At 38.0% G+C, this 24,003-nt stretch overlaps 1 protein-coding gene across 4 annotated transcripts in view; it reads right to left on the bottom strand.

Moving 5' to 3' along the window:
• Positions 1-24,003, bottom strand: part of PCDH11X (protocadherin 11 X-linked) — a 428,928-nt gene that overhangs the window by 384,982 nt on the left and 19,943 nt on the right. The window lies entirely within an intron of this gene.

Raw genomic sequence — 24,003 nt, 5'->3', positions numbered from 1 at the left:
AACAACAAAGAAATCTGGATATTTTTAATTCAGGAACCTAAACTGGCAAGAAAGTGTTATTATCTAAATGGAGTCTGGTGAACTTCAGCCAACAATGTGTGGAAATCTGTCTAGGGAATTGCAAAAAAATTTCGTATAATTTTAAATTTGATGATGCCTGTTCACAATACTCTGGAACACCAATAGCTTTAAAGAGAGGTACAAACTTGTTGGAAAACCTGTACTTTCCAAGCTGGTTTCTGAATAACAATATATTCTTGCCTTGAGGCTGTTAACAACCTCGAGAAAGATGGAAGTGGAATAAGAGGACTTACAGGTGCACACAGATATCTCTGTAGCTGCATTCAGCCTTCAGCCAAGAATTTTTAAGAGATAAATCACTCTATTGAACTCTATGTATAGAATATTTGCCTATTTTTTACATAATCCTGCCATTCCAGAATTTAGGATCTGCTAGGATAGCATTTCTCTAAGGTAAATGTTCAAGAGTTCCACGTAAAGTGATTTTTCTCACAAATGAAATCTTAGGTTAGCATCTGTTTCAAATATACCTGTGCCAAGACATCTACATTCTTTTTACTGTGCAGGTAAAAGTGTAATTCTGTTCCCTGTCTCTTCTCATTTTATTCTCCCTGTCATAGCACAGATTGATTTACTTCTGCAGATCAAGTTGCAGTGGTTGAAGAAATTCCTGGTGCCAGTAATTGCCTCCACCTGTTAGTCACTGCCTGTCAGCAGTGCCACTTGCAGGGAATTTAGACTAAAGCCTTGATTTTGCAGTGAAACAGGTCAGAACAATTAATATTGCTATTCCATTCAAGCACAGGGGTGGAAGGCAGTGACAGACACAGAACATTCCAACTCCACCTGCAAGGCGCATCCCCACTTCAGCACCACTAACTGGACAGCACGTTCTGGCTTCAGGATTGTACAAAAGCAGAAAATACCACTTTTGTGATTAGGCATGAAGCAAAAATGCTGCAAGTCCTCACTTAGGGAAAAAGGCTTTGCTCCCTGAATAAATCAATGAAGCTGGGGGGGATTGCTGACCAGGGAATGGCATTTCAGGAGTTCCCTGATTTATCACTGCACTTCAGGGGGTCACAACACCCAAAGCAGCACCTGCCAGGTGCCCAGAGGGAAGCAATGGACCAACAGCTTTTTATAAACCATTCAAACATCACATTCTAAATATGCAAATGAGGGAGTCTCCAGCAGCTCCTGATCATCATTATGGCAACACCATGGCAGCACTGTGAGCCCAGTGAATGGCTTGGTGATAGTCCACAAGTGGATTAGTCTGGCTGTTATAATTTGATTTAATAACTTTGATTTATTAACTGGTTATTATTTGATTTATTAACTTATTCTATAACTTATTCTATATATATATATATAATATATAAATATATAATGTATAATCTCTATTTTATAATACATATATTATGAATATCTATTATAGATCTATAATAAATAATACAAATGTATTTATAAATTATTATGTGATTTATTAACAGCATCTCTTTAAATGCAGCTCCAGCAATTGCCATCCCACTGAAGAAACTGCCCACATGCATTCAACCTGCAGAGAGTCCTACTTCAGGACAGCATATCTTTGTATCTATTGTGACTAAAATAAACATATTTACATGGTTTCCTATGGAAAACACAAATAAAAATGTATGGGTCACAGTAAGAAGTTGATATTTAAATGCTGTCCTAAAAAAAAAAGAAAAATCAGAGTGGTTGCATGTTTTGTGCATACTAGAAGGAACTATTTTGCCATTTCTTCCTCTCTATTGCAAATTAAAATGAAAAATAACACAACAGGGTTATAAAACCCTTCAAATCCTGATGTTTATAGAATAATATTTTAAATTTACATTTCTGAGGGGAGGAAATGAAAAAAAAAAAACCCAACACCAACCATAAATATAAACCAAATTCTAGCCCCTATCCCAAATTCTTCTATGGCAATACTGATGCAAGTATTACTTATAAATGATAATGATATTAAAATATTTATAAACAGGCATATAAATCTTCCAAATAAATACATTAAGGATTTTTTTTTTCAAAGCAATATGAGAATGTAAATGCAACAGTCTATAGAGTTCATCAACAATATTCCTGAATCAATTCTGAAAGTTGAGATCATGCCAGGAGATACTTTATATTCAAACTAAATTATAAGCCTTTAACCTCAGTTTTATCTGCAGTGGAGTTTCCAGGGATTATAAAATGACAGCAGCAGGACTCAAAGAGTTTTGTAAGGAAAGCTGCAGGGTGGAACTTTGCATTACATTCCTATGCATACTTTTACTTTAAACCAAGTTTGAACCACTCTATTGAAATTCTTCTTGTGCCATAGTAAAGAAAATACTTCAAAGCATGAAAAAACAGCACAGCACACTTATAAACCATGTTAGATAAATGCTAACATGAGTTTTGTGGTGACTTTTGCTGTCACAGATTTTCCTGAGTGACTAAAGGGTACAGACATGTAATAGACAGTGTTAGCTTAGCAGGAAAAAAAAACCCAACAACGGTTTACAGTGCTTGAACTTCTGTACAATGCACTCGTTTTTTTTTAATTTCTTTTTCTTTCAAAATAACTCCAGCAACAGTTTTGAAGGCCTATCCAGAGCTGTAGGCCTTCAAGGAGAAAAAAAATCCCAACGTGACACAAGTTTGCTGCTTGGATAGAACAGAATATCTTCAGCTGTGAGGAGAGTGCTGTTCTTCCAGAATCCTATTTATAAAGCCATAGCTGTACGTTGCCTGTCACTTGTGCCATAGCTCTGATAGGGATACTATGGCAACAGAACAGTGCAGGAGGCACTTCCCAGGCTTTTCTGGAATCACAGTGTTCCAGCCTGGAGCACTGGGGAAACACAAAACACACAAGGCTGAGCTGAGCAGCCCCAGCCTAAAGGAGCTTTCACAGGGTTCCAGCACTCACTCACACTTTTAAAGAGGTTAGGGGGGGAAAAAAAAATAATATATAAATTAAGAACAAATCAAATTGTTTGACAGAAGGTAACGTGGAGCTTGCCAAGCCATTTTCCCAGCTTTCAAGAGAATGCATTGCTGTCTGTGCTGCTGACTTCCCAACGAGGAAGGCAAATGGCCCAGATGGACAAGATGGAGGGGAGGAGGGGAAAAAGAACTTTAAACTTGCTTTTCTTCATCTGGCTGTCTATGCACTCAAATACACCTGCTTTTTTTGTCCAACACACCAAATATTAATGGTGTCATTTAAATATTAGCACTGTTCATTATCCTCTTCATTTAGTAGCTGTCAAATCATACCTTGAAAAGTGGAATATAAAAGCTGTAACCACCTAATGGAGCAGGATGTGAAGGTAGAATCTAAATCTGTTCTTTATTCAAAAGGCTCCCTCTGGTCCCACCTGAGCCTTTACCTTACTACAGAACTTGTTATTTCTTCCTTAAGAAGATCTCAGAAAAGTAGTAAAGGGAGTAGAAGAGTTCAGGTATCTGTTTCAGATTAGAAACACAACACCATTTCTTGATACTTGGATTCAGAGTTGAATTAGAGTAGAACAAACACACTGTGGTGATGTTCTGTCACTGCTATACCAAGCTCAAAGAAAAAGGTATCATATTTTTAAAAATTAGGACTATTAAAGTCCAAAACTACATCAATATCCAATTATTAAAATCATAATAGAGAAGAAATCTCAAAAATATCACTCCCATTCTTATCTTTATATTCCTGAACTTATTTTAATTACTTTGGACAAATTTAGCTAGCACACCACACTTTTTCAATATCATATCCCTTTCATTTGCTGCTAATCCACCGTGGGCTCCTTAAACAGGAGCATTTAAATCCCTGTATTAAAATGGTGTTTCTCAGAGCCAAAGGTCCCCATGACACAGCTCCAGCTCCCACTCAACCCCACCATGATTAGGTTCTTTCTGATGAGGCAGCTGTTTGCAATTCTTCCTCTTCACTGGGGCTCCCTCCAAAAAGCCCCTGACAACTGGGGAGCCCTGCACAGGCTTTGGATCCTTGGACCATGCTGATGTGGATTTCAGCTTCATCCCAAAGTGGGAACTTTTTGATGCTGTCGGTTTTTAGTGTTTGGGGTTTTGGTTGCCATAATCCCCTGGCCTGGCTGCTCACAGCAATTCTCCCCTTTGCCACCACAGCCCAGGTGCCATTTAGGAACTGGCTGGGTCTGATGGGACTGGTTGTTAAAAAGGTGCAGAATTCACAGGTATTTTACAGGTTTTGATGGCAATAACACCCCAAAGCTGGTGCCTGACAGAAATCCCCCTCATTTTTTTTTGAAGGCACAAATGCCACCAGCCAGCCTGAACCCACTGTCACCCTCCACAGTGCTTCAAACATAAATTAATTATTTGCAACCATCAATATTGATCCACAGGATCCACTCCCTACACAGGATATTTCATTATCATACTCAAAGAAAAAGACCTACCTCAAAGAGAAACAGACAATTTGTTATAGTATCAGGGCTTTCAAATTCATTCCCTCATATGATTTTACTCTAAATCCACTGAGGGACTGATTCATTCTTTGATCTATTTTTTATGAGTGTGATGGTATTGACTTCAAGGAGGTTTCTTTAATTTGATTTTTCTTCAGTGATGAACAAAATGAAACTGGAAATTCTTATCACCAGGAGAAAACATCACCTCACACTCATTTAAGTCAACAAAAGAATTAAGTGAGAGGCCGCAGCTTGCTTATAGTTGAGTGCTCTCCTGATTCTATTTAAAAATAGACTGTTTTCTGTTATTTTTATTATTTTTCCATCACAAGAGGTAAGAAATGCTCTTCACTTGAGGAAATAAAAAGCTAATGACCAAAACAGAGGTTCTTCAAGCCACGTGAAGAAGCAGCCAAGGTGTGGAAAACAAGCAACTGATAAATTCCTAGATAGAATTATAGAATTCTTTATTCCTGATAGTAATCTGCAACTAATAGGAAGAGTGTTGATTAAAACTTGTATCAAAATGCTGGAAACAGTGAGCAGAATTATAAATACACAACAGGCAGTGAGCACGCTGAACAAATTAAACTCAATCACATTGATATATGGCATAAGGAGTAATTTATTTTAATTGTTGCAAATTAATCCCTTTAAAGCTGAAGTCCCTTTTTTACTAGAAGAGTAAGTATGGTCCACATTTGGGAAAATGCATCCAGCAGCCACCCAGGAAATACTTTAAAAATATCCTGAACTTATTTCAGAGACCTGTGAGAATATGCAGTGTCAAATTTATTTATATCCCAGTGACACTGGGAAATGGTCCTGCTTTTAGCAGTGAAACAGTTTTGCATTGGAGCTTCAAGAAAGCTAAAGGTTGAGAGCAGAAATCTTGGGGAAAACTGACCATTTCTCTGATGGCTATTTTCATTTTCTTAGAAAGAAATAATGGGATGCCTGAATAGAAAAAGAAAGAAAAAAGAATAAAAACCACCCAAAAATCAAACCAAACCCCCTACAAAGCTGCAGACCATTACAACTCCAAAGTGAACACTACATTGCTCTGCAAATTCAAATATACACTCACTATAACTCAATGGCTGACTTCTCAAAACATTACAAAAAATCAAGTTGTTAATGGTATGATTCATAATGTCATTTTCTTTGCCTTTTATTTGTGTGTTTGCACGACATGAATGCATTTTACCAATCAAGTGGAAATTGCTCGGGTTTTGGTACTTGGAAATCTGTTCATGCCTCAAATCTGAAAATTAAATCTCTGCTAAAACAAACCAAAGGAAAATCATCTATGAAGCAGCGGCAAGAGAAGATGGGACCACAATAAGAAACTGTGTGAAACCACGTGTGTGGCTGCTGGATGCACTCCAAAGTAAAACACATTTTTATTTGTTAGAAAATGGAAGTCAATCTGATTTCAGTCGTTTGTGTCACATCCTTTGGAATGGCAATTGTCAAGATCACCTGTTTCATGCATAATGCATTCTGCTTCACTGCCTGGCTGCCAATCAGCAATTTTCCTTTCTCCCTGGTAAAATTTCAGTGTCTGCTGAACAGTTCCAGTGGCTGTGAACCAGGGCAGGGATGCTGCTCTGTTGTTAATATTGTGTTCTATTGTCCTGCCTGCTCCAAACACAATCCTGCCAGGAGCCCAGCAACGCAAATTCCATGGATTCCAGAGGAGCAGGAATCAGTCACCTCCTTCCAACCCCTCCACTTCCACACACAGAGCTGAGGAAACCACAGTAATTTACTTCTCACTTAACCATTTGTGAGAACAGAGAGCACTGTTCCCAAAATTGCAAAAAAGAAACAACCCAAATATATTGCTATTTTACTTAAAAAAAAAAAGACATGACTTAAAAGGAAAAAAAAAAATCTATTTATATTCTGTAATTCTTGTAAAGTCAGGATATCTGGAATTTTGCACTAGTTGCACCCAGGTTCTGAAGGAGAAAAAAGTTCTTCTGGGTGCCAGAATACACATATTGGACTCCAAAAGGATAAACTTTGCTATTTTCATCAGTTTCTCTTTGCTTTAGCAGAATATGTTAAAAATAAAAAATCAGGTTTTTCACCCAGTAGCAGCATAGCTGCTCATTTTCATATGGGATTTTTTGTTCTTCTTAAAGGTATCTTGAATGCAAATTAGAATCAAACTATAAGGTTCTAGTCAAGAGTTTAAAATATGAAACACATCACAAATTGCATATTCTGTACCTACACCCATCTCACCAATTAACAGCCCAATCACCACCTCTGCCCAAGGGGATCACATGCCACACATGGATCCCATACATGAGAAAACATCTTCATAAATCATTAACTCAACTCTGGAGCCTCCAAAAGCGCCATGAACTTGAGAACTAATTGCAGATCTTGGAAGGAATTTTCTCATCATTTATGGATGGCCCTGAGCAGGGAAGCAATCACCACAATTTTTAGCAAACTTGGCCAATCTAAACACAGCACATGAATAAAACATGGCAGTGGAAAAAAAAAAAAAACTCCTAAGAGATGGTGATGGGAGAGGAAAGCTTTTCCAAGGACAGAACAATATCAGAGTTTGGGTTTTCAATCAGTTTTTGGGTTTTGTATCAGTTTTTTGGGCTATATCAGGGTACAAACAAAAGCAGGTGATGCCAAATGCCTCTCCCCTTCCTGCCTGGTTCTCCCCTGCCATAGTCAGGGGATTCTCACTCTCTCCATGACCCTCAGGCAGCTCCTAGGAAAAAAAACATTTACTTTTTGTTCCATGAACACAAAGACAAATCATCTTTAGCCCCGGAAACCTTGTGATGGGAATTGCTGCCTGCCAGTGGCAGCTCCTCAGCTGATGGCCTAATAACAAAATAACAATAAATTATTTAAATAACAAAATCCTTTAAATAACAAAAATATTTCTTTAATTTCATAGTTCATTCACAAAAATGTGAAGTCTTTTCCTCTGTTATCTCAAAACCCAAAATGACACTGGAACCATTGCTCTGTTCTGCTGAAACACCTCCCATCCTGACAGATCCCCAAACTCTGCAGGGATGGCAAACACATGGATTGCTTCTCAAAGGAAATTCTGTGCCACAGAGAATTCTGCACTGAAGTGATTCTGGAAGGGGGATTGAAAATGAGATCATCCCATGGAGATGACTGAGCAGAGCTGTTTTGGTTTAGGAGAAAGCCGCTGCCTAAAACCAGTCAAACCACTTGTACACAAAGTACTCAGCAAGAAGAGTCACAAAATTGGATAAAACAGAATTATAAGGGTACTTTAAAATGTGATACAGCAATTTGATGTGCAATTGGCCTGATTCTTTAAATTTTGTTTTACCTGTATAGTAAATATGTTTAACAAGTGGAGGTTCTGGTCAGCAATTAAATTGATTCAAAGCCCACTGAAACCACTGGAGTCTTCTCCATGTTTTACAAAGTTTGCTGGAACTACAGTTCTGGAAATAAAATTCCTTAACTTAAGCAAAAAGTTGAGTTGCCTGCACACCTCAACAACAGACCTTTATTAAATATTTGCATAGACTGTTTTGTGTCAGCATTAAATGCTTAATTTTAGATTGTATTACAAAGGTCAGGCCATGCTCTTGAAGCCTGTCATGGTAAAGCTTAACAAGCCCAGAAAATCTGATTTTTAACATTTTGCCCAGAGCCATAAAGTTCACAAAGACACTGCAGCTCCTTCATAAGCTGTACTCAAATTACAGGAAATGTGTTTTGTGCATTTCTTTCCTGCCTCCTCACTGAGTCCTGCCAACAATTCAGCTTCTGCAAGGTGGACAAAACATTTCTGGCTGGAAATCCACATTTCCATTGACTTGGTGTGGCCAACTCACTGTCAACGACCTCCAGACACAAGTGATGTGCAGAGACTCAGGATTGCAATGGAGAACAGAGAAGTTTGGAATATTTGGGATGCTATTTCCCACCCATTCTCCTTCTTCTGACACAGAATAAACAGGATAAACAGCTTCCAAAGGTACAACCAATAATGAGAGCAGAGTGCATCTGAATATCAGAGTCCTGGGGGTCACCAGGCTCATGGAAAAACTTTTAAAACCCTCCTGAAGCACATTTTACCACCCAATATCATGGGCCCTTGATGCATTCGATCACCACTGGTACACTACACAGAACATTTTGTAAGAAAATCACATTTTAGTTCTTGAAAGAAGAAACTGCATGAGGAGACATTGAAGAAGTAGAGTGAACGAAGATTAAAGTTTCAAATAGATATATATCCTTCTTCCTCTCTTTTGTGCAAAAGTCATGCTCCTACCCCACAAACCCAAGTGAAAAAACTAATTTTGCTATAAATGGAGTGACTTCTCCACTTGATAGCAGCTTATCATTTAGCTGTAAGTCAGAAAAGGGTACAAGAAATACCACAAAACACAAACTGGTCTATTAGCTGAAAAAATTACGACATAGAGAATTTTTTAATAATGTGATGTCGTACAAAATCCTGTATTGGTTGTAAGTTTTATCATGCTTCACATTTTGGTTACTTTTCCTGTTTCAAGAAACTAAAAACGGCCAAAGAGATTTTGGTTCTCTCTGGAAATTAAACATTTGTATTAGGGTTGTAATAGAAATGTCATGCAAACACAACTGATAGACTGCTCCTTTACATCAGCTAATTATGCCTGCAAACCCAAGACCTGCCAAGAAAATTGGTGTTTTCCGTTCTATGCAGAGGCTGTTTTGAATCTCTTAAACAAGATCAACACAAGTGACACAAGGACATAATTACGTGTTGTCTCACAAGATGGAAGAACAACAGTGACAAGATTAACTGCTCCATCAATTACTGGTGTGAGAAGCAGAAATATTGATTTGTGATTAAATGAATAGAGAAAATAATAACATTTCAAATCTTTAATGTCTGATGATGTGTCAGTCAGAAGTCCTACTGATTTCCAGTAAAACAAAAGCTCAGAACTTATAAAAGTCACATCCCGTGAAGAAAAGAAAATTTGGTGTTCTGTTTCCAAGATCTGTTAGGATCCCAGTGTGGAACAATAAAATATCTATTAAATGCACCACAGCAAAATTCCCTAAAACAAGGTTGTATTCAGGTATGGAAACTGGAAGGATTGAAGTGTTGTGGGGTTGAAAAGCAGAGACAATTCCTACTGCAACTCCAGGGCGCTGGTCCCATGTTCTCTGTAAAGTATTATAAGATATATTGATTTTTTTCAAACACTCTTTATGTACTGGTGTATCTTAAAGCTTGCAGATCTATTTTCCTAATAAAATTCTGCTGTGTTTTATGTGATGCAGTACATCACACCTATTTTCTGATATCCAGGCATGATGAATTCCTATAGGCAGTCTGACATCTCACAGTGATATTCCTCTATGCATCAGTAATTTGTTCCCTGCTTCTCCTACAAGCTGTAGTGACAGGAATTTGTGTGTGAGTGTGAGTGTGTATGTGCCACATATCACAGATTTTTTGTCTCTTTCTGGCAGAATTTGAGGAGGCACTTTATTTCTCAGTGCAGTGGGGATGGATGCTGCACTGCTTCAAATGGAGAATGCTTCTCCGTAACCTGAGGGATCCTGCCAAGTCTGCTTTCTTTGAAATCAATTCAAGAGATTCATGCTCAGACTTGGCTGGAGTAAGGAGGAATACACTTTTTTGATCAAATCACAAAACAACAAGTTCTTATAGTTCCTCTTCTATTGGGATGCAATGTTTTCTTGGAAGCAAAAAAAAAAATTTAGACATTTTCTTGGAACACACCATAATCTGCCATAAACGTGTTCTACTCTTACTCAGAATAAAGGACACAAATATCAGGTTGAAACATCTTTCCTGTCCTAGAAAAATATGACCAATTACCTGAATCAATTGTTTTAATTAGTATGATTTCAGGAGAAAAAAAAACCCTGTAATTACAGAAGCCACACAAAGCCTTTTCCTGTACAATTATAAATCACTGCAATGGAGCTGCCTCTTGTTTGTTCATTTATCTGGTGTAGAACAGAGACATTAGGGGAATTCAGCTGAAAAATGTGTGCAAGATAAATTTCCAAGCAGATGACCACAACAGAGTTGTGTGGAATGCAGATTATGCTCATCCCTGGGCTCAGCTCTCACATGGTCTCTGCAGAACAGCAGAAATTTGCCCCCTTCCTGACCACCAATATTCTACAATTCTACCAATGGTAGATAAAATGGTCTTTGCAACCCCAGCCATCCCATTAGTCTTGCATTTGACCTGAAATAAAGAAGCTCAATAATCACATTGAAATAACTCTGTGGTTAATCACTTGAGCCAGTCAATTCAACAGCAAAATTATTTTAATGAAGGCTTGTTGTTGAAATTATTCCATTGCATTTTTAATAAATAAAACAGATACTTTTTAAAGTTCAATATCCAAAGCTCAAGCTGACTGATCACCACACATCTACTGACACTAACAAGAGTCGCAGAACAACAAATGAAAACCTCAAAACTGCTGAAAAACACAGTTTAAGGTGGTTTGTACCAGCACAGGACTCAGGTGGCAACACTGAGAGACCACAGGTCTTGTCCAGCCTTCCAGCACTCCAAACCACGCCAAAACAACAACATAAAAACCCCAGCGAGCTCTTGCTTTGCTTGCTGTTCTTAATTCTGCTTTTCTGTAGATCAGATTGAGAACGACTAACTCCTGGATGATCAGTGTTATATTTGCCCTTCAGAAGCAACAAATACTGATCCTTTTTGTGTTTCTGGGCATAACACACCAAACCATCAGGGTGCTCAAACAAATGCTGTACTATATTGCACTTGTCAGCTTTTACCTTCCCTCAAAGGAACTAAGAGCTTATGATTTAGTGAATATACAGGCCAGCATCCCATCTTTAGTGGGAAACTTTGATCTTTTGTCTAAATATTGTCTGCAAGACAAGAACAAAATCATTGTGTGCCGAGTTTTGGGTAGGTTACAGCACCTGCAGACTTCCACCTGTTTGGAGCTTGGCATTGGAGAGTTTAAATGCCTCAGACTCTATTAGGAATTAAAGAAGCATTTTTATTTACTCATTTTTCAGGCAGTGTTTCTGCAAATTGCCTGCAGAAGGCTTCATGGTGATGTTTTAGCAAGCAGGCCACCTAGTGCCTGACAATAACAAGTACTCTGCAAGGACCTGCAGTGCTCACAAGGAGCAGCACCACTCACTCACCTGGACAGCAAAATCGTGCTGCCAAGCTCAACCTCTGCAAAAATAACAGAAAAGTCCCCCTTGCCCCCAAGCAGAATTGGGACAGTTTCCTCTCACAATTTTAAATGTGGAATAGATACACATCTTTGCCATGTTATTTTCCCTGAGAATTCATTTTGTAGATAATCTACTTATAAGATTTCAGTTATTGCAGCCTCTTGCTGAAAAAATAAATGCCAGCTTTTTTATGGAAAGCTTCTTCCCCCAGAGGGTGGTGGGCACTGCCCAGGCTCTCCAAGGAATGGGCACAGCCCCAAGGCTGCCAGAGCTCCAGGAGCCTTTGGACCCTGCCCAGGGATGCACAGGCTGGGATTGCTGATTGTGCAGGGCCAGGAGCTGGGCTCAGTGACCCCTGTGGGTCCCTTCCCACTCAGCTTATCCTGTGATTCTATGACTTCCCATTGTTCCCCAACACATGTAACTTCTAATTTAATATAGTAAAATTAAGAATAATGTCATATTTTAATGGCATGAATGGCACATGTGGCAGTACTGTTGCAAGAGCCATTTCCTCCTAATTCATTTGTGTCAGTATTTTAGAATCCAATTCGGTGTCTTCCAAGATTGTTGGCTAAGTTTCTCTAAACATCAAGAGATATAGTGCCTATTAAGCTTTCTGTTTCATCTTGGCAATATACTGCTCCTCTCTATACTGGAATGAAAATTCAATAATCTCAAGAAGCAGGCAATAGTCCCTCAAAGTAAAAAAAGACTGCTTCTTTCTTCACTGAAACTTAAATTACCCTCAGCGCTTTCCTCAGAATAGTGAGATTTTAAGCCCATGGAAAGGCTGTGCTCAAAGGTATCAGAAGATATTGGATATATTTTCTTATTCACATTCTACAGACTAATTTTCAAATATCCTCATTTGACATGTGCCCATGAAAGTAAGTCAGATCACAAATAGTTTAATCAGGATCAGTGGTTTGGTCCCCCTGAAATTCAGCGGAATTTGGGCTCCCCCAGCACTGGGAAATGTGCATCCAATGCTGCATAGCTCATCCAGTGCTCTGAAAGCCAAAGTTAAATATTTTTTTGAAAAACCTATTTACTCTGGAAAGCATAATGCCCTGAATCTCCTGGTTCAATTTATGAACTTATTTAGGATTTATGTGTCTACAGATATGTGTGTATACATGCAGTGCTTATATGGAAAAGGAATGACTGAAATCATTCAGTGGAATAAACTTCTTCTGAGCATTAAAGCAACACTTAATAGAACATGCCCACTATTTACAAAACTGCTCAAGGTAATAGAGATTTTCTTTCCCCAAGATACTGAACTCTGTGACCAGAAAACCGCCCAAAACTCTCCAACACAATTTACACTGCACTACACTTCCTGCTGATGAGATTTACTTTGATGGGCATTTGTATTTACAGAACAAACACCCAAACAAAAACCCAGGCCAAGGTGCTGCATCTGCCTAGAACAGGAATTAAATTCTGAATGTATTTCAAAGAAAATAATCTTCTCCTCTGTGATAAATTAATGCTCCCATATGCAAGTTTCAATTGGAATATGTAGATTGACAACAATAAAATTCTCCTGTAGCATTTCGTGAGCTTTTTTGAGTTTCACAGGGACAAGGTCTTATCCTTGCTGAAACTATAGTTTTATTACCCATCTCTTGATATCTACTAATCAGGTATTGGAAGGACAAATCCATCCACAACCCTTTGATAATTTCTCCTTTTGGGATCTGAAAGGCATCACACCTCCTCAAACATTACTAATAGGAAAAAAAACCAAACCAGAACAAGTTGAGCAAATATTTAATCCCTGCCCCAAAGAATCTGGTGTGGCAGAGCCAGGAATGTCTGGGATAATTTATAAGAACATGACATGGCCAGGAATCTCTCCCATGGTGGATTTTAGTTGGATATGAACGTTATCAATGCAATCAGAATTCATCAAAACAATCCAACCCAATGCCAACATGCTGGAGTGAGAGAGCATTTCCACTGGGGTCATGGGTAAATTGGTCTCTCATGGGGACATCATAATATAAGGATTATATGGATTAATTTTCAGGTTCATTGGAGCTGCTGAAGCAGACAGAATTTTCACTTTTCCCCGTCTTGAAGAATCAATTATGAAGCAGGATGCAAGGAGTGGAAATGCTGGCTGGAAGAGTGGCTGCACCACCAATGCTGCTTGTCCTTGCCTGCCTAGCAGCTTTCCTTCTCTGGGAGTGACAACTGTAAATGAACTTAATCTAAGTACATGTTAGAGGACCTGTGCCTGGTTGTTGTCATCAGTGCGTAACATCCCCTGGGTGACAGGTTCTCTCACTCTGCTGAGTGCTCATGCATATTGACAAGGATGCTGCCTGCCAAAAATGACAATACAGAGCAGCATTGCCTTAGCTGGATCTGCCCTCTGAGGCTGCTGCTCACCCAGACTCTCTGCAGCTCCTACACCAGCTGCATTCTTCCATATCCTTAAGATTCAGGATCCTTCCCTGGAAAACTCAGATTTTTTTTTTTTTCCCCAACACAACTGAAAGGATTTAAAGGGAGCAAAGTCGTGCATAACAAGGCATGTCCTATTACCAGACTAATCTATAAGGCTCTGTCTTTATTCTCTCTATCCCCAGCATAAGTCCAGAGTAGAAATAGAAACAAAAGGGTTTGGTTTCCTCCTGGACTCCTGTAAGCTGGGGGGGACAATGGGATTGGCTGCTGGAATTCCAGCACTGGCATCTGCTGCAAGGCTGAGCAGCACAGGCTGCAGCAGCCAGGGGAAATGACAGAGTATCTGTGGATCCCATCGAGTCCTGCAGCAAAACTGCCTTTATTTGCAAAGTGTTTAATCATTTATAATTCTTCTATTTGAGGAAATGGCCAATAGTATTAGCCATGCAAGCCTCTGTGGGCTAATGTAATTAGTCTTACGCATTTTAAGACCAGATAGAATGGTATTAGAAAGAATGGAGGACTATTTTAATTGGATGATGGCAAAATCCCTCTAAGCACTGTGGCTGTCTCCTGTGCTCAAAATCCTCTAAAAAGTTCATAGATTCCAATTGTTTTCTGCAGCAACAGTATTTCTATCTAAATTATATTAAATGTGTCAGCTCATTTCCAGAGCAAAAATGATAAAAGCACATTCAACTTCAGCAAAGCTGATCACTTTAAAGAAAAATATAAGATAATTAAAAGCTGTTACAACTGACAATACAACAGTGCAGCTTCAAAATTCTTCCCTAATTACAGCTGCTAACTTTTAATAGCAACTGTAACAGTGAGTCAGATTTGACATTACAATAGCATCCCAACCTCTTATTTGGGAGAAAGGCTCTTGAGGAAAATACAATTACAAGGTGAGCACAGCCAGCCAAGACCATTGCAAGTTTTGAAAAGCCAGTGATTGCTTTCATTTTTAGTCTTGTTGAGAAACCTGGATTAGCTCCCCTTTGTTTGAATGCAGTCCTTTCAAAAGGTCGAATGTAACCAAGTGGAAGAGATTCCCAAAAAAAAAAACATTCAGGAGTCTTAAAGGGAATGGGCACTGCTCCTTGAAAAGACCTTCTTCTATAGGTAATTTCTGAGCCAAGTGCAGGGCTCACATAAATAGCTTTATACCAATCTTGTAAAGTATTTGTATGACAGGATAAAAGAAGGGACTTCTGGAGCACACTGTACTTCTGGGTTCTGTATTAATTAACCTTTCCTTAGTTTGATACTAATGTGAAAGAAATGAAGAGAAATTCTGAAACTGATATAGCTGAAAACAGTGGATGTTTTTACCCTCCAAGAACATACTGCCTCCATTGTCTTTAAGAGGGATTAAAAGAGGGATGAAAACTGGAGCCAGCTGGGCTTTTCCTGAGCTGTACAACAAGAGCTCCTGTTCTCCCACTCAGCCTCAGTAGTCTCATTTTTAAACTTGTACAACTGTATAATTTCTTTCTACAAAAGGAGGATGCAAAAGCAGAAAGGGCTGAATTCCTTATCAGACTGAGAAAATTCCCAATAATGGACATTTTATCCAGAACCTGGGAAGTATTTATAGTTCTGTGCTTTATAATTTACCCACAGTTTTGGAATCTGAGGCTCCACATCTCTATCCATGCACGTGTCAGCTCATTGCAGGGGTTCCATGCTGTTATCTCCTTATCACAAAATTTCATACCTTGGTGTTTCTCATGGGCAGCTCCTCAGAGCACTGACTCTTTCCTCTTCTCAAAGCAGCCACTGGCTCCAGTTCCCTTCTTAAGGCCACCCCACTCTTTTATAGCATCTTCTTCTCATTGCTTACAGCTATGGCCTGGTAAAGTCAGGCCTGTTCCTAATCTTTGATAATTGGCCCTGCTGCAGCTCCTTAAGGGTAAGATTACTTTCTACATTATCTTTATTTTCTTATATTCTATCCCCCTACATGTATGGAGGGATGTGAACTGCATTTAAACCTAAGTGGTTTTTGAAACCAAATCATGGTCAGTGATTTCCACCCATCACTGAGAATTTGCCTGTATGAAGAAGCAGTTCCCTCAGCTTGTATCGGTGATCCAGTGCACAGAGAAATTGCAAAATATCTTATGAAAAGGAAAACACACAAAATTTAATCAGTGGTCAACTTCCCCAAAAGGAATGACAAGAACACTCTGAGATCAATACAGTATTAGAATAAAAACTGAATCAAATTCTTTTCCCAGATAGTCAGCGGTTTAGGTTTGTCAAATTAATGGGCAATTCTTTGTAGACTTCATGGCTTATCCTGTCAGCTCCTTGCATTAAGCAAAATTACTCTTAAATAATTCTTTCTGAGGAAATCTTCTGGCTTAAAGCTAATGCCAACATTCAGGTATGGAAGATTAATTTCTGTAGAGTTTGACCTGTGAAACCTCTGAGCAGAAGGAAGGGGAGAGGAACATAATGCTGGGGTTTTCAATCTCCAAGGGATCTCCTGGTGTGTGGCCCTGCATAATTCCCTCCAGAGTGATGCACTGCTATTTTGAGAAGGTGCTTTTTTTCAGCCCTCACCTGGTTTCAAAAGTAATTGAAGAGGAACAATTCATCCCATTTAAAGTATCCCAAGAGTAGAAGTTAGTGGAAAAGAACTTCTAAGAGCAAATGAGGAAGGATCTAAAAGAAAAATACCCAAGGGATTGTATCTGAGACAAATTCTTTTTTTTTTTTTTAAATTACAGGTGCTCATAATTACTTGTAAGGGAGAAAACTAATTATGGCAGTCTTCAGGGAGCTGAAACATGGTAAATACTGAGAGAAAGCAGCCTGGGCTTTTGAAAGTTATTTGTGTACTTTGCTTACACTTCCAGTCCTTGGTGGCCTGCAAGCATCCCTTTGTCTTTTTTCCTTTTTATTTTGTTGTTACACAGAAGTATTTTTATTTATGTTAAATAATGAGAAACAAACCAAAGTTCTTTCTGAATTTCCTGTTTTTAAAATTTTTACAAAGTTTCCCTTTTTTACTCAGAGAATGGATATTTCCATCTTCACCAAGTGAACACATGAAATCTCATGTAACTCAACAATATATTTAAGCCATGGTGAAAAAATGGAATCTATTCTTCTTTTCATATGAGCAAATGTGTTCTTGCACTGAGACAAAGAATAAACACTTAAATATTTCATAAGTTATTATGCAAAATTGCTGTTGTGCCACCACACAGTCTAAAATAACAGATATAAACATGGCTTGAAAGATCAAATTAAAACATTTAGAACAACTCAATGTGTTTTGAATAAGGCCTTTGCACATGCCCTAGATATTGGTACCTTCTGTATATTCTGTATTTAGTTGTTCTTCAGACTCCAATTACAACCCCAAAGCAAAAATGCCTACAAGCACCAAGTGATGTGTCCCTCTCTACATCACCTATGTTGGCAAAATAAGGAGCAGAGAAGAAAAAAATCAGGTTTACTGTGTATTACTTTGCTGATTATTACATCATATGTGGATTACTCAGTAATTACTAGAATCAAACACAGTAAATTAGAATTAATTATTCATTTTACACAATAGACTATGGCTGCTCAGCACTGTGGGTTGTCACATATGGTCTCCAGTTACACGTCAGACAGGATTCCATGAGCTTTAAAAATCTCCTCTTCCACCAACTTTAGTAAAACAAAAAGGATGCAAAAACTGAGAGAAAGAAAAATATTTTTTTTCCATATGACTTCCATTCTTCCAATCATCTTCCTGTTTTAAATACAAAACTATTCCAAACTCAAAAATATTTTAAATACTGAAATATTTCAAACCAAGCCAAATTCCATCACAGTGTAATCCCAACAAAGCAAATAGCATAGAAATATAATTACTATAAAAGAACAGTATGCCCATGCATTATATTATTTTGTTCTATATTTATCATCCATTGACTTGAACAAGATTTCCTTTGCCACACTTTGATGGGAGCCAGTGTTGATTTTGACATTGTGAAAGTTTCACTGTTACAGAATTTCAGATCTTGTATCAGTCAATAACATTTGTCAAGCAAAAAATCTGTTGTTTAAAAGGCATAAATTGTCTCTAACATTGTGGCATTACAAATTTTGCCCCCTGAATGCTTTATTTGATGGCAATAAACAAGAATTTTTTCTGCAGTCACTAGTCATGGACAGCATGTGTGTTATTTACCTTAAAGCACAGAACCTTGGAAGTGAAATTCTGTGAGTAAATTCTTCTTTATCAGCTTTTTACTTGTTACAGCCAAGGAGGTGATCAGTTAGGTGTAATTCTAACACTCTTTTTTGTACACTTCCTATCTAGATTCATTTGACTTTGTAACACCCAGACTCATTACCCATTCCTTCTAGGTCCCAGTGACAGATTCTTAAATGATCACTCAGTAATTAATGAACAAAAAGTACCCACACCTCGCTGAATTTGGCAAAATGTCTCTAGTTATAAGACTATGCTAACAAAGAGATTCCCATATATTATTTGTTGAGTTATGGCACTCTAGAAGTCTAGTTACAGGTGAAAAACATAATGATAAATGTGATTATTCAGCTATTAAAAATATTTTCAGCATACTACTTTTTATTGTGATATTCTCTCTTTGGAAAAAAAATTATCTCAGCAAGTGGCCAAATAGAGACCCTGGAATTTCTGAGGACAGGCTTTGGCTTAGGAAGGGATTTTTCAGGTGGGGAGATCCTGTGTGAGGAACTCTGAAAAGAAAAGGATCTCGAGAGAGTTGGAAGCCCTGCCAGGGCAATTTTCTGCAAGCACAACACTCCATGCCTGGGAAAATCAGCAGAAATACCAGGAGGCCTTGGCTTTCACAGGGAGCTCCTGACTGAGCTCATCCACACACAGCACATGAAAATGAAGAAAGACAAACAAATAAACTTTGCCTCAGTCTTTTTGAGAAAGGTTTGTGAGTCTAAAGGCAAGGTTCAAGGAGGGAAGGAACTGCAAACATGGAAAACATCCCAGGAGGGAAAAGCTGGGCTCTCACAGAGGTGCACAGTGGCAGAACAAGGGACAGCCTCAAGAACTGAAATGAGGAAGGCTCTGACTGCATATTAAGGCCAAAGCCCTTAAATTGGGATGATGAAGCCTTGGAGCAGGCTGTGTGCAGGTTAAGACCTGACTGGACAGCCTAAAGCCACCAGATCTGAATTCACTCCTGACATTGCTCTGAGCACACAGAGATCTGGACTGGAAGCTCCCAGGGTTCCTTCCTATGTGAATTATTCTATGGTTCCATAAAAATTTAATCACAAGGATAAGATACAGGTGTAAGTATGAGCTTGATTTGTGGAATGCAGTACTTGCATTTCTTTAATCTTGTGCCAGGGCAAAGGCAGGAGAAAACCTTCACAGCAATCACATTTGTGTCAGGTCAAAAAGTCTCTGTCAGTTTTTAGTAGGAACCAAAGATTACCAAAGACAAAAACTTGATGAGCATTTGCATAATTGAAAAAGCAAAAATTGCTGCTCAGAACTACTTTAAGTAATTTTGCAGTACCAGGCTTATTGGGCATGTTTTTCCTTCCTGCTAATGAAAATGATCTGAACCATGAAAAGAGGTTCACCTTTAATCCCAAATACTGTTTCAATGGAAGAAAAAAAAAAAAAGAAAGAAAGTATTTTGCACACATTATGGATTCATTAACCTTGTCAGCACCCTTTTAAAACTGGGAAAATTCCTAGAAAATTGGGGAGGGGGAAATTTCTCACGTGATGTAAATAGCACTTAATTCCATAGTGTATGGGTCTCTGTAATTTGACAAAAATATTGTACAAAGCAATTGTAACAAAGTGGAATAAGGATCTTGCCTTTAAAGATGGAATTAAGCACGGACCAGACACAAGTATGGTTTTCAAAAAAAGCTCCCAAATCTTGAGCAATGTTCTAAGCAGATAGAAAGTCAGATTTATTTTTAAAGTGGTACTTGTGTACCATCATGAGTGGTTTATAAAGTTTCCCTTGATAAATGTATTAGCACCCCACAATCTCTCATAAATATGTATGCTAATTTAGTTTGTTAATAGAATAAATGTCATAAGTAGCATAAATGGATGTACATTTTTTAAATTAAATATAATTCTGAAGCAACAAACAAAAAAAAAATCCACATTTCAACTTTACAGCTGCAAACTTTTTAAAAGGATGAGATATATAAAGGATGCCTTATCTCTAGTCAGAAAATTCCTAATGCTACAGAATGTAAAAAGGAGACAGAAAATACATTTCCCCCCAAACTTTTCAGAAATTATAGCCAGTAGGCGGTTGTGCTGTAACTAAAAAAACATGCCCCAACTTTATGACTTTCTGCCTTTACCTTCCAGCAAGGTTTATTTTTGGTTCCTTTCCAACAGAAAAATGGACTCTGAGATTCTCTTCAGGTTTAAAATAATTAGTAAACCCTTAGAATACTCATTATAAATAGATCAAAGCTTCAACCCAACTTCAATACAAAGGCAAGGCTTTTAGATCAAACTTGAACTACCACCCATCCCACATCCCGCACACGTCCTGCTGATATCTTACTTCGGGTTCTGTTAAATTATTAACACCAAAATACTGAATGATTCACTATTTAAAGAAAAAAATATAAGAAACTTCATTTATACAACTTTTATACCCATTCTATTTTCTCTTTTCTTCTTTCCTTTTTAATCTGGGCTGCTTTTTCTTTTGCTGTAAAATTCATGGCTTAATTCCTCATTTATAGGTAAAAAAAAACCCCAAAAAACCAAAAAAAAAAACCCACTAAAAGTAATTAGGAAGTCAAGAAAATGCAAGCAGGAGGCATTAGACATTAAAAGAAAAAGTAAAAATAAAGATATTTGGAATGCTGAAATTCTCCTGCTCTGCCAATAATTCTGGAATTCTTGATTCCAGAATTATGGGTGTCCAGTTGCCAGGGCAAATCAGAATTATGGAAATCAGGAATATGAATGTGCACAGGAGTAACAGACAAGAAAACCTCTAAATGTTGCTGCCATCCACAATATCCACTTGAACCTGAAAAATAATATTATATATATACATATATATATATGAATAACAATATAAAAGAAGCTACTCTGGGAATCTGAATTCTGAAAAGAACTATATGGTGTTTTCTAAATCAGAAAATTCTCTTCCATGCAGAGCCTGTTGGTGGAATGGAAAATAGTAAATAACTTCTCTGTGTAAAATACTTGGCCACACCATTTCCAACATACATCAATGCTGAATACAGCACAAAGAATGCAACAAGAGCAAAATATTTGAATCGCTGTGCCTATAAAATTTAAGAAAAATTAAATTTACTGACACGATTATGTCAGAATCGTGATAATCAATGAAAATTAGCTACAGTTTATAAAAACAATAGGGAAAAAGTTTATAAATCAGCTGGCAACTGAAAGTGATTGCCCATTCCTTCATGATCTCTGCCACAAACACTCAGCCTTCACTCAGGATCTCTGTGCCTCAGTGCTTGTGCTCAGCGCTGACAAACTTCAGCTGCAAAGCTGCACAAGTTCATAAACAAAACGTCCTTCCACAAGGCACTTCCATGTGTTAGAACAGAGGATCCCTCTGCATAAAAATTAACACACTGCAAGTGTCTCATCAGAACAAGGGCCGTGCTGAAGCACTGGTGCTACCTGAGTTCACACCTTTAAATGAATTTCTGGGATTTACTCGATAGATTTCAGGCAATTTATGACTTTTGTGTTGCCAGTATGAAAGTAACCAATAAAATCAACCCCCTTTTTTGCCAGTATTTTCCTTGGACTTGGAGATACCTATAGGAAAGATTTTGCCCTGAAATGCAATATAATCTTTAGATTTTTTTTTTTTTTCCACTTAGAAATAATACAATGAGAAGACCATGAAGAACAATGAAGAGTCTTCTAATTGTCTCAGATAAAAAAATGCAGCCATTCATGCTCCAGCACTGCAATCCTGCTACTGCTGCTCAGAGCTTTTCCCATTTTATTCCTTCTGCACTTGTCTGAATTCACCATATAGATTCAAACAGCTGCACAGTGCACAGTGCATCACTGTGTAACAGCTCCGACAAAATCAGCAGATCTTTCTTGGGGCTTTTCATCACTACCAGACGAAGATGCCTCTATCAATTCAGGTTTTCTGGTATAATATGTCTGGCAAAATGATGTACCAAATGTTTCCCACAAGTTGGAGAGCAGCATTGAAACTTGGAATAATTTATTCTGTGCTGCTTCCCTTCCCTAGAAACAGAAAATGAGGCGAGGTTCTGGGACATTTTGCGGTTGGATGGGTTGAAGTTGAAATGTATTTTAATTTAAATAGGAATGGGAATTTTTTGCTGCATCACACACAACAGACCACATTCAGAAAAACTGATAGTTTTAACTCCTTAAATTGAAAAGTAGCCTTAAAAAAACAAAGGCTTGCTAGCTAAACTTTTACAATTTATTTGGGAAATGTGATACTAATTTTAGCTGATACTCATGCAATAATTGTTTTACACACACATATATTTACATTGCTATTAAAAATGTTTTTCCTACAGAAAAACAAAATATAAAAATTATTCAGCAGCTGAATCAAAAGTCAACCCAAAAGGTATTTCCTCTGAGACATGAATAACTCATGGATTCTTATCCAACTGTGGCTTTCAAACCAGCTTCACACAAAGCTTTTGGTCAATTTAAACACAGAAGAGCATAATTGTTCACGCCCTCATTAGCATTAACTGACAACTGAAAAGCAAGATACATTATTTCTCATAAAACTTTGGGAATTTAATCATTCTTCCAGAATGGAAGATTTGCAGGTAAATCTTGCTAGTAATCTTAATGGGAATTCCATGCATAAAAATGTACATGAATATCAAATTCTAAGAATACAGATTTTTGGTTTAAAACTTCCTCATTTCCTTTTCTACATGCATGCAAATCAGCCTGGTTTAAGCATAAATTGAAAAGGAATTTAGAGAGATTACTTTGGTAAGGCACATAAAAGGATATCCAGGTGATAACACAGAATCAGGCCACGCTGTGGAAGGGAGAGCTTCCCAAGGCCTGTTCAAGTAACAAATGTGATTTTTCTTCCCTCTGCTTTGCTTTGTAAGGAATACCAGACCATAACTGAGTCTGGCTTCCTGCTTACAGGATTGCACATGGGAGCCACTCCCACTGCTTGGAAATGGCCTCCAAACTCCACTTGTAGGATCTCAGCACTCAGCATTCTGCGCTTTTCCTCCCATAATTTCCACAGCCAAGTATTGCCAACTCATGGCAGTCACACGTTGGAGGAGCAGTTCACTCTGAACTCAGGCAATGGGCTTCTGGAAGTTAATGTTACACCAAGTAACACTAAAGACAGTTTTCATTTAAGTCACTGCAAGTGCACTGGTGGAAAGAGAGCATAAATGAAAGAATTTATCAAACTCTGAGCACCAAAATATACATGAAATGACATTACTTCTCCAGGAAAGCTCTCTTTGGGGTGCCAGGCAAGTTGTTACACAAATATTTTTATGAACCTTGATTTTTTTATTTGCTGTGCTTTGTTTGGTATCATCATTGCTGGATTCTTGTTGATTTTAAGCCAGGTTTGGGAGTCAGTCACTGACTGGCATATTTCTTCTAGGCAGCAGCAAAAGCAGCACTTCATACAAGCCCTTGTAGACAATTTTAGATAATTTCCTTCCTCTATGCTATTTTAGGAAATATATTTCAGGAGCAAACACTGAAAAAATTAATAAACAGCAAGTGAATGTTTGTTATGCAGAAAGAATCTGCACCATTGTAGCCAACAATTTCAAGTCATGACAGCAATGAGGATTTCATTGCAGGTATTCCTGGTGATT

This window comes from Molothrus ater, chromosome 14, assembly GCF_012460135.2.
Source record: "Molothrus ater isolate BHLD 08-10-18 breed brown headed cowbird chromosome 14, BPBGC_Mater_1.1, whole genome shotgun sequence".
NCBI lineage: Eukaryota > Metazoa > Chordata > Aves > Passeriformes > Icteridae > Molothrus > Molothrus ater.
This window is presented reverse-complemented; position numbering and strand designations above follow the sequence as displayed.